Source organism: Argiope bruennichi, chromosome 10 (genome assembly GCF_947563725.1).
Source record: "Argiope bruennichi chromosome 10, qqArgBrue1.1, whole genome shotgun sequence".
Lineage (NCBI taxonomy): Eukaryota > Metazoa > Arthropoda > Arachnida > Araneae > Araneidae > Argiope > Argiope bruennichi.
The window spans coordinates 69,267,324-69,280,023 of NC_079160.1; the positions used below are offsets into that span (position 1 = coordinate 69,267,324).

Here is a 12,700-nt window from a genome sequence, read left to right on the forward strand (position 1 = left end):
TTTGAATCAAATTACCTTCGATCATTTTCGACGGCTCTGAAATATGCTGCACGCCCGACACACGATGCCCCTGATAAATGGATAAGTCGGGGGTGGTTGCAATGAGGAAAAGAATGCCAATGTGTGTGTGTGTGTGTGTGTGTGTGTGTGTGTGTGTGTGTGTGTGTGTGTGTGTGTGTGTGTGTGTGTGTGTGTGTGTGTGCGTGTGTGTGCGTGTGTGTGTGCGTGCGTGCGTGCGTGCGTGCGTGCGCGCGCGCAATGATATTTTAAAATCAATCTAAATTAAACCCTAATTTCGAAAGTTTTATCTTAATTTAACTCATATAAACTCCATTCTAAAATGTTTTCTTATTTCCTGATCCAATTCCAACTTTTTTGTTTAATTAATTCAACGAGAGTTCTAAAATTGCTGAAATCGATAAGTTCCCATACTGTGAGCGAAGGAATAAAAAACTGTCAAGCCAAGCGAATTCTTTTACAAAGATACCTAGATTTCCCTATCCTAAATCGACACGAGTAAAAAAATCCTTATCGCTATCTCATAATATAAACAACTCAAATATTTTCTGTCTCTTTTACGCTCTTCTGCTCTTGTATCGCTGTGAACAGACGCCAGTTCGTTCGGGCTTCTTGTACATCAATTATGCCTCCCGGGATGGAATAAAGAGATATTTAAAATTCGAAAGTGTCTTCTTTGTTTTTGGCCACGAAACAGCTTCAAATCTTATATATATAATTTATGAAGCAGAAGGAGTTTCGAAGACAGTGACGAAACTTTCGATTTTTAAGTTCACATTTATTGTATCCCGGGAGGCAGATTTATGTACAAGCGGCGCAGACAAGGCACGTCCGCTGACAGAGCGGCACAAGAGCAGATTAGCATAGAAGAGAGAGAAATAAATTGTACCTGGTCTTATATAACATGAGATATTGATTGGGAAAATATTTTTCACCGTGCTTGTATACTATTGAGATTCTGATAGGGATTTCTCACAGATGTTGATTCTGATAAGGGAAACACAGGGATCTTTTAAAAGAAGGTGCTTGCTGGACATTTTTCTATTCCTTCACACGAAGCTTGTGAACGTGAAAATATAAGCATTTTTGCAAAGCTTCAGTTGAATTAATTAAATAGAGAAAGCGGAATAGGATCAGGAAATAAGATAATATTTTAGTATGAAGTTAGTATGGGCTAAATTAAGATAAAATTTTAAAAATTAATTAAATTGAAATTAGAGTTTAAAATAGCATTATATATATATATTCAAACTATTTTACAATTGCTTTTAAAGTTTTACTTTTATTTTTCCCCTTTACATATTCTATAAATATTTTCTAATGTTGCATTAACCAGTATGTTGAAGGGGAAATAGTCTTGGAAATATGTCTAAAAATGAAATCTTTTTTTCTTCCAAGTAGAATAGGAATAACAACTTCAATTTTCAACCAGAAAATATTTTTACATGCAAGTACATCAAACGAAAAAAAAAAAAAAAAAAAGAGTAAAAGAGGAATGCATTTTGTTGAAAACAACATTGCTCCGAAAAAGCTTTTATGAAGGGGCTTCTTAAAATATGAGATATAGCCCCAAATGGAAACGTGTTGAAGTATATTTGAGTTGCAAGACAGAAAATTCTCGCTGTGATATTTTTATTCAAAAATTTAAATATTTGCATATAAAGAATCCATAAATTATAAAGGGTATAACTTTCTTCGTCATGTACTTGTCGTGTTAACTTATATTCGAACAGCCGGACAGACAGACGTTCTATGAATGGATTTTGTTCAACACTTTATAGAAATCTACAAATTTGGTGTAAAAGCCACATACTAAATTTCATACACCTAGCTCAAGGTGTTTTTGAGTTATTTTTGTCAGAGACAGGAGTTTTTTATAAATGTGTTTTTCGAATTCAGGGTGAAAAATCTCAGTTCGAACTTTTTGGCGATAACTATACTCCCTCTATACTACGTTTACGAAAAAGTAATAAAATGAACAAATTTATAAAAAAATGTTTGAGACATTATATACATTACATAAAAAAAATGAATAGATCTCAAAAATGAAAAAATGAGAAGATTCGATTCCGAAAACGCTGAAATCCGCATTTCTGAAAAACGGTGTCATGTCTCTAAAAATCAAAATTCCTTTTCACGTGCAATATAAAAAGTTGTCAATTAGTAGCTATAAAAGGATCGATACCACAATGCTATTAAGTAGAGAAAAAGTAGATTTCAAAGAAAAAAAAACAAATTGACAGTAGAGAAAAAAGGGACTGACAATTAATAATAAATAGAAGTAAATGAAGTCGGCGAGCATACTATAAAAAGCGAATCCAATTTGAATGTCAGTAGACCATCTCCGTTTTCTTCTTATTCACTGTTCGGAAAAATCGCCAGCCAAGCGCATCGGTTTCCGTAAAAATTCTCCAGACAACAATGTGTGAAGATAAATTATGAAGGGATTGTTTTTTTCTAAGTTTATACCTTGCTATCAAGCGGTCAGCAAAGTGTTAATATTTAGGAACGATAAAGTCGATAGAAAATTCATACGAGGACATAATGACCGAACAATTAATCTAACAGTGATTACCTATTATATTTTCTCGTATACGAAATATAGAGAGAACATTGTAATCGTCAAAAAATTTGAATTCGAGATTTTGTATCCGGTTCCCTACACCGAATCTGTAGATTTCTATCAAATTTTGAGCAAACTCAGTTTCAAGTTAATACAATAACTACAAAACGAAAAGAGCTAGATAGATAAAATTCAGAGCATATTTTTAACATCTGTAATGTTGAGATCTAACAAATTTTGAGCCAAATCCAACAAGTGGTTGACCGTCTGCCGGTCTGTACTTTCAAAAAAATGTGAACACAATAAATCAAAACCGTAATGACTTAAATATATCAAATTTGATATGGGATTTTGTGACTATAAGTGTAGGTTTGTGTCAAATTTTTGTATTCGTTCGGTTGAGAAAAACACGTCTAAAACCCAAATTCAATTTTCGGATACTGTTATTGTTGTTACTTACGGCACTTTATAAGCCCGCTGACAGTTATCTGTCAGAGATGTAAGCCGAGTGAGCGTCTCTCGTTTTAGGGCCAAGAGTACGACTTAGCTACTTCATGCATCACATTCGCTCGCACAATCCCTTTTTACGGGGGAGGGGGGGGGAGGCATATTCACATATCTCACATATAGAACACATAAGAATAACCATGCCTGAACCGGGAGTTGAACTCTGGACGTCCAGATCATGGGGAAGAAACGCTACCCCTATGCCAGGACGCCGGCTAGGATACTTTTAATCATATGCAAAAAATTAATCGCAAAAAAAAAAAAAAACTCACCAAGGATTACACGTTAAATTCAGTAAAATTGCTAAGTTCACGCTAAAGGTTAATAATTCGTAAATATTGTAAGGCAATGACCTGCAAAGAATTATCTGGGATAACATCTTTATTAGAATGTATGCTAAATGAAAATATGTGGCACAATTTTCAGATTAGCCCTGCTCCATTTTACATAAGATGTATAGATTTCGCCAAGGAGGTAGTATTTATTGGCGATTTATCACGCGTAGTGATGAATATCATAAAGTAACTTTTTCTCTATACAGCTCTCACAAACAGAAGATATAATGACAAAAATGGCTTAGTCAAATGTCAATGGCTTTCAAAAATGACGTTTCTCTCTGTCTAAAACGTAAGAGATTTGTCAATTTTCACATTCTATATCTCGGATTCGATGAAAATTTTAAAATAATTTCTATTATGGCAATATTTAAAACAAATTTTGATATTAAAATAAACGGACTCTCAGTAATTTTGGTTCATCACCCAACAACCGCACTTTACTCGTTAAATGGCTAAGACTTTCCAGCAGAACAATCAAAGCATATGCTGAAAAACATAGAACTCCAACGAAGCAAGAAATTAGATGATACGAAAAACAGGAATAGTAAGTGCTTCTCGAAAAGACCGCCGATTTTTCATTCCTTCTCCATAATGTCTTCCACCAGAGGGCGAATGGTTAAATGCAAGAACAAAACTAAACAGAAAAAGAAAAGAAAAAAAATACCTGGAAAGAGAATCGTAATATACCAAAACCCTTCCAAGAATATCATTCCGGCTTGGAAAAACACTCTCCAGAACTCTTTCCGCCAAAATAAGAAAACAGGACTCGGAGAGAGCATTAGCCTTCTTATTTAAAGTAATACAAGTAAATCTACTCGAGCAGTGTGTTCTGTTGAGTAAAATGCTACTACTCTAGGTACTGAAAAAGAAAGAAGATGGTATTTATGTTGACTAGAGCTAGTGATTTTGATGCGAGGGAACTATAGGTCGTTTTACCTACAATATTTTTCTTTCTTAAATCTAACAGCAACACAGCTGAAAGTGCAATCAATTGATCGGAATCAATCGAAACAGCAGTGTGAAGAAATCCAAAACTAATCTCTGACCGTAAAAATTCCTCGCTGCAACACTCTCCAGAACTCTTTTCCAAGCTAACATAAATCGTTGATGCTAGAAACAGTCTAAGTTAGGGATTGAAATTCATTTTTTAGTCCCTAACTTCTAAGATATTGCAGTTATCAAAAAAAAAAAAAAAAAAACTTTAAATACAAAAATTGTTCCGTCTTAATGAGGCGCTAATTTGGTTAATTGGATTTTTCTCTCTTCAATAATCAAAAAGTTATACCGAAATGAAAATTCTAACTTCCCACCATTTCCACCCCCTTTGAACTAGATGGTCCATCTATGAACTCGTCCCAGATATTTACATTTCTAACAACGTATTCCAAGCTAGCTAAAATCCAAAAAAAATTACTCTTGTTATCCTGTTTACAAGATAACAAGGGCAAAGCGTTATATTCATGCATATATATGTGAATTTTTAAATGAAAGATGGCTTTGGGTTCTAGCGAACATGCTCGCACCATGGATCATGATCATGGCTCATGTCCATGGTGCGAGCATGGTCCCTATAGGAATCTACACAAAACAGATTATTTAATTAATTAAATTTTGACTACTCCTAAACTTAGTAACCTATTTCGTCTATCTTTATTTTATTGTAAAAATTTATTTAAACAAAAGAGTGTTAATAAATAATGCACAGTTGGGAAGGGAAGAAGTGAGAAGAACAAATATTTTCTTTCCCATTTAGCCCATACTTTCACTCCCACATTTTTATATTACATCTGCTTATTATTCAGGAATGTAATGGAGCAGGATCAATCAAACCACGCCAATTTTCTCCATGGATTTTAATCCTCTCAAAACAATTCCTTCAATAAAAACTATAGCGCGTACAAAATCAAATATTCAATCAGATTTTGTACTGAAGCATCAATCAATCATTTCAGTAGAAAATCAAATATGGAAGTCCTTTCAAAGGCGTAAAAATCTCAACAATCAAACTATCAAGGGCACTATTCATGCTACTGATAAAAGAATCAACAATAAAAAAAATTACCGTTTTTGTTTTTAGAGGCATTGTTGCTCGTTTTGTTTTCCTTATAAATTTTCTGAAGAATTCGGACACCTAGTATAAATGAAGGACAGTATAATTGCATGGAATGAAGCGATAGTAACAGTGAAAAATGTCACACAATCCATAGTTTCCCATTCATTTTATTGCCAGTTTTCAATCATCAGATTCTCTCTAAACTTAATCTCCTTTATTAATCAACAATTAACCAGAAGAACAGCAAACAAACCACGTCAAATTTTTCTATGGGTTTCAAATCTCTTTTCTTCAAAAAACTGCCGTATCTTTGTAACACCTCATTCAAATCAAATATAGAATTCACTTCAAAGGGGTAAAATGCCCAACAATCAAACTATCAAGGACATCGTTCAAGTTACTGATAAAACAGTCAACAATGAAAAAAAGTAACGTTTCATTTGTGGTGGTGCCTCCACACATTGTTGCACATTCGTTTTGTCCTTGATCTGAAGAAATCTGATGCCTAGTATAAATGAAGAGACAGTGATAGTATGAAATGAAGCGAGACTAACAGTGAAAAACGTCACACATTACATGGTTGTCCATTCATTTCATTGCAAATTTTTTAAAATCATCTTATCTCCGTACTTGATGTTAATATCACTTATTAATCGAAAATCCATCAGAAGAGGAACAAACAAACTACGTCAAATTTCACTATGGGTTTAAATCCTCCAAAAACACTGCAGCGCGTCTATAACACCTCACTCTTTAGAAGGAAATCAAATGTAATATTCACTTCAAAGGCGTAAAAAGCAAAGTAATTAATCAATCAAGGTCATCATTCATGCTACTGATAAAATAGTCAACAATGAAAAATAGTAGCTTTTTATTTGTGGAAGTGGGTCTACTCATTGTTAACCGTTTTGTCCTTCTTATTTAAATCTGAAGAATTCCGATGCCTAATAAAAATGATGAGACAGTAATAGTAAAAAATGCCACACAGTCCATGGTTGTCCATTCATTTTATTGCAAATTTTTTAAAATCATCTTATCTCCGTACTTGATGTTAATATCACTTATTAATCGAAAATCCATCAGAAGAGGAACAAACAAACTACGTCAAATTTCACTATGGGTTTAAATCCTCCAAAAACACTGCAGCGCGTCTATAACACCTCACTCTTTAGAAGGAAATCAAATGTAATATTCACTTCAAAGGCGTAAAAAGCAAAGTAATTAATCAATCAAGGTCATCATTCATGCTACTGATAAAATAGTCAACAATGAAAAATAGTAGCTTTTTATTTGTGGAAGTGGGTCTACTCATTGTTAACCGTTTTGTCCTTCTTATTTAAATCTGAAGAATTCCGATGCCTAATAAAAATGATGAGACAGTAATAGTAAAAAATGCCACACAGTCCATGGTTGTCCATTCATTTTATTGCAAATTTTTTAAAATCATCTTATCTCCGTACTTGATGTTAATATCACTTATTAATCGAAAATCCATCAGAAGAGGAACAAACAAACTACGTCAAATTTCACTATGGGTTTAAATCCTCCAAAAACACTGCAGCGCGTCTATAACACCTCACTCTTTAGAAGGAAATCAAATGTAATATTCACTTCAAAGGCGTAAAAAGCAAAGTAATTAATCAATCAAGGTCATCATTCATGCTACTGATAAAATAGTCAACAATGAAAAATAGTAGCTTTTTATTTGTGGAAGTGGGTCTACTCATTGTTAACCGTTTTGTCCTTCTTATTTAAATCTGAAGAATTCCGATGCCTAATAAAAATGATGAGACAGTAATAGTAAAAAATGCCACACAGTCCATGGTTGTCCATTCATTTTATTGCAAATTTTTTAAAATCATCTTATCTCCGTACTTGATGTTAATATCACTTATTAATCGAAAATCCATCAGAAGAGGAACAAACAAACTACGTCAAATTTCACTATGGGTTTAAATCCTCCAAAAACACTGCAGCGCGTCTATAACACCTCACTCTTTAGAAGGAAATCAAATGTAATATTCACTTCAAAGGCGTAAAAAGCAAAGTAATTAATCAATCAAGGTCATCATTCATGCTACTGATAAAATAGTCAACAATGAAAAATAGTAGCTTTTTATTTGTGGAAGTGGGTCTACTCATTGTTAACCGTTTTGTCCTTCTTATTTAAATCTGAAGAATTCCGATGCCTAATAAAAATGATGAGACAGTAATAGTAAAAAATGCCACACAGTCCATGGTTGTCCATTCATTTTATTGCAAATTTTTTAAAATCATCTTATCTCCGTACTTGATGTTAATATCACTTATTAATCGAAAATCCATCAGAAGAGGAACAAACAAACTACGTCAAATTTCACTATGGGTTTAAATCCTCCAAAAACACTGCAGCGCGTCTATAACACCTCACTCTTTAGAAGGAAATCAAATGTAATATTCACTTCAAAGGCGTAAAAAGCAAAGTAATTAATCAATCAAGGTCATCATTCATGCTACTGATAAAATAGTCAACAATGAAAAATAGTAGCTTTTTATTTGTGGAAGTGGGTCTACTCATTGTTAACCGTTTTGTCCTTCTTATTTAAATCTGAAGAATTCCGATGCCTAATAAAAATGATGAGACAGTAATAGTAAAAAATGCCACACAGTCCATGGTTGTCCATTCATTTTATTGCAAATTTTTTAAAATCATCTTATCTCCATACTTGATGTTAATATCACTTATTAATCGAAAATCCATCAGAAGAGGAACAAACAAACTACGTCAAATTTCACTATGGGTTTAAATCCTCCAAAAACACTGCAGCGCGTCTATAACACCTCACTCTTTAGAAGGAAATCAAATGTAATATTCACTTCAAAGGCGTAAAAAGCAAAGTAATTAATCAATCAAGGTCATCATTCATGCTACTGATAAAATAGTCAACAATGAAAAATAGTAGCTTTTTATTTGTGGAAGTGGGTCTACTCATTGTTAACCGTTTTGTCCTTCTTATTTAAATCTGAAGAATTCCGATGCCTAATAAAAATGATGAGACAGTAATAGTAAAAAATGCCACACAGTCCATGGTTGTCCATTCATTTTATTGCAAATTTTTTAAAATCATCTTATCTCCATACTTGATGTTAATATCACTTATTAATCGAAAATCCATCAGAAGAGGAACAAACAAACTACGTCAAATTTCACTATGGGTTTAAATCCTCCAAAAACACTGCAGCGCGTCTATAACACCTCACTCTTTAGAAGGAAATCAAATGTAATATTCACTTCAAAGGCGTAAAAAGCAAAGTAATTAATCAATCAAGGTCATCATTCATGCTACTGATAAAATAGTCAACAATGAAAAATAGTAGCTTTTTATTTGTGGAAGTGGGTCTACTCATTGTTAACCGTTTTGTCCTTCTTATTTAAATCTGAAGAATTCCGATGCCTAATAAAAATGATGAGACAGTAATAGTAAAAAATGCCACACAGTCCATGGTTGTCCATTCATTTTATTGCAAATTTTTTAAAATCATCTTATCTCCATACTTGATGTTAATATCACTTATTAATCGAAAATCCATCAGAAGAGGAACAAACAAACTACGTCAAATTTCACTATGGGTTTAAATCCTCCAAAAACACTGCAGCGCGTCTATAACACCTCACTCTTTAGAAGGAAATCAAATGTAATATTCACTTCAAAGGCGTAAAAAGCAAAGTAATTAATCAATCAAGGTCATCATTCATGCTACTGATAAAATAGTCAACAATGAAAAATAGTAGCTTTTTATTTGTGGAAGTGGGTCTACTCATTGTTAACCGTTTTGTCCTTCTTATTTAAATCTGAAGAATTCCGATGCCTAATAAAAATGATGAGACAGTAATAGTAAAAAATGCCACACAGTCCATGGTTGTCCATTCATTTTATTGCAAATTTTTTAAAATCATCTTATCTCCATACTTGATGTTAATATCACTTATTAATCGAAAATCCATCAGAAGAGGAACAAACAAACTACGTCAAATTTCACTATGGGTTTAAATCCTCCAAAAACACTGCAGCGCGTCTATAACACCTCACTCTTTAGAAGGAAATCAAATGTAATATTCACTTCAAAGGCGTAAAAAGCAAAGTAATTAATCAATCAAGGTCATCATTCATGCTACTGATAAAATAGTCAACAATGAAAAATAGTAGCTTTTTATTTGTGGAAGTGGGTCTACTCATTGTTAACCGTTTTGTCCTTCTTATTTAAATCTGAAGAATTCCGATGCCTAATAAAAATGATGAGACAGTAATAGTAAAAAATGCCACACAGTCCATGGTTGTCCATTCATTTTATTGCAAATTTTTTAAAATCATCTTATCTCCATACTTGATGTTAATATCACTTATTAATCGAAAATCCATCAGAAGAGGAACAAACAAACTACGTCAAATTTCACTATGGGTTTAAATCCTCCAAAAACACTGCAGCGCGTCTATAACACCTCACTCTTTAGAAGGAAATCAAATGTAATATTCACTTCAAAGGCGTAAAAAGCAAAGTAATTAATCAATCAAGGTCATCATTCATGCTACTGATAAAATAGTCAACAATGAAAAATAGTAGCTTTTTATTTGTGGAAGTGGGTCTACTCATTGTTAACCGTTTTGTCCTTCTTATTTAAATCTGAAGAATTCCGATGTCTAATAAAAATGATGAGACAGTAATAGTAAAAAATGCCACACAGTCCATGGTTGTCCATTCATTTTATTGCCATTTTTCTCCAATCATCGCACTTTTAGTTTTAATTTAGATTAATCAACAATCCACTAGAAGAGCAGCAAACAAACCGCATCAAATTTTTCAATAGATTTCAAATCTCTTTCCTTCCCCCAAAAAAATGCAGTTTGTCTGTGACACCTCACACTTCAGAGCAAAATCAAATATAGAATTCACTTCAAAGGGGTAAAATGCCCAACAATCAAACTATCAAGGACATCGTTCAAGTTACTGATAAAACAGTCAACAATGAAAAAAAGTAACGTTTCATTTGTGGTGGTGCCTCCACACATTGTTGCACATTCGTTTTGTCCTTGATCTGAAGAAATCTGATGCCTAGTATAAATGAAGAGACAGTGATAGTATGAAATGAAGCGAGACTAACAGTGAAAAACGTCACACATTACATGGTTGTCCATTCATTTCATTGCAAATTTTTTAAAATCATCTTATCTCCGTACTTGATGTTAATATCACTTATTAATCGAAAATCCATCAGAAGAGGAACAAACAAACTACGTCAAATTTCACTATGGGTTTAAATCCTCCAAAAACACTGCAGCGCGTCTATAACACCTCACTCTTTAGAAGGAAATCAAATGTAATATTCACTTCAAAGGCGTAAAAAGCAAAGTAATTAATCAATCAAGGTCATCATTCATGCTACTGATAAAATAGTCAACAATGAAAAATAGTAGCTTTTTATTTGTGGAAGTGGGTCTACTCATTGTTAACCGTTTTGTCCTTCTTATTTAAATCTGAAGAATTCCGATGCCTAATAAAAATGATGAGACAGTAATAGTAAAAAATGCCACACAGTCCATGGTTGTCCATTCATTTTATTGCAAATTTTTTAAAATCATCTTATCTCCATACTTGATGTTAATATCACTTATTAATCGAAAATCCATCAGAAGAGGAACAAACAAACTACGTCAAATTTCACTATGGGTTTAAATCCTCCAAAAACACTGCAGCGCGTCTATAACACCTCACTCTTTAGAAGGAAATCAAATGTAATATTCACTTCAAAGGCGTAAAAAGCAAAGTAATTAATCAATCAAGGTCATCATTCATGCTACTGATAAAATAGTCAACAATGAAAAATAGTAGCTTTTTATTTGTGGAAGTGGGTCTACTCATTGTTAACCGTTTTGTCCTTCTTATTTAAATCTGAAGAATTCCGATGTCTAATAAAAATGATGAGACAGTAATAGTAAAAAATGCCACACAGTCCATGGTTGTCCATTCATTTTATTGCCATTTTTCTCCAATCACCGCACTTTTAGTTTTAATTTAGATTAATCAACAATCCACTAGAAGAGCAGCAAACAAACCGCATCAAATTTTTCAATAGATTTCAAATCTCTTTCCTTCCCCCAAAAAAATGCAGTTTGTCTGTGACACCTCACACTTCAGAGCAAAATCAAATATAGAATTCACTTCAAAGGCGTAAAAAGGTGTATCATTCAAACACATCATTCATGCTAAAAACAAAAGAGCCAACAATGGGGGAGGGGGGGGAGAAGGAGCATCTTACTTATGAAGGAGAGGGCCCCTCTTACATTCGTTTTATCTTTCATCTTTAAATATTCAGAAGAATTCGGTTCCCTAGTCTAAATGAAGAGACAGTAATTGTATAAAACATCTAACAATCCATTTCATTGCCTTTTTTTTTTTTTTTTCCTTCATTCATTCAAGTATGGTGAGCATGTTTTCTCACCACACTTGATGTTAATTTCACCATTAATCAGCAATCCACCAGAGCAGGATCAAATAAACCACGTCAGTTTTTCTCAATGGACTTCCATCCCCTCTCTTCCCTCCAAAACACGACACGGAGTCAACACACATCACTCTTCGGAACAAAATCAAATATGGAATCCACTTCAAAGCTGCAAAAGAGCCCGACAATCACTTCCCCTCAAAACTCTTAAATCCCATTCATGCCAACACAAGCCACTCGGAAAACATCCCATTCCAAAAAACGGACATTCTACATTTTTCAAACGCCGCCCCAGCACACAAGAAGAAATAAAGCAAATGAAGTGGATGGAAAATCAAAAGGCGCGCACACACATGCTCCGGAGCACTTTTTTTTTTTTTTTTTTTTTTTTTTTTTTTGTGCCGGTACCCGAAAGAGACCATAAATTCGGTTCAGTCCTATTCATTGACCTGATGGAGGAAGGGAAGCCCCTGAAGTGGCCATTTCACTAAAAATGAGAGTCATCTATTCCCTGTCAAATTCCGCTTCTAATCGAAATTCATTTTCGTTTTTATGTCGTTTATTCTTCCCAGACCGACCTCTTCACAAAAGTGGTCAGTACAATGCGAGTTTTATTACAAGGCTTTGGCGTTGCGTTTTTTTTTTTTTTTTGTTATTGTTGTAAGAGAAAGGTGATTGTGATTGCACATATTTTGAGGGAACAGATTTAACTCATTTCTTTTTTCTTCTAGCTCTACTCG

At 33.6% G+C, this 12,700-nt stretch overlaps 1 protein-coding gene across 3 annotated transcripts in view; it reads right to left on the reverse strand.

Moving 5' to 3' along the window:
* LOC129988884 (disintegrin and metalloproteinase domain-containing protein 19-like) overlaps window positions 1–12,700 on the reverse strand; it is a 248,398-nt gene that overhangs the window by 202,123 nt on the left and 33,575 nt on the right. The gene's annotated exons all lie outside the window — the stretch shown is intronic.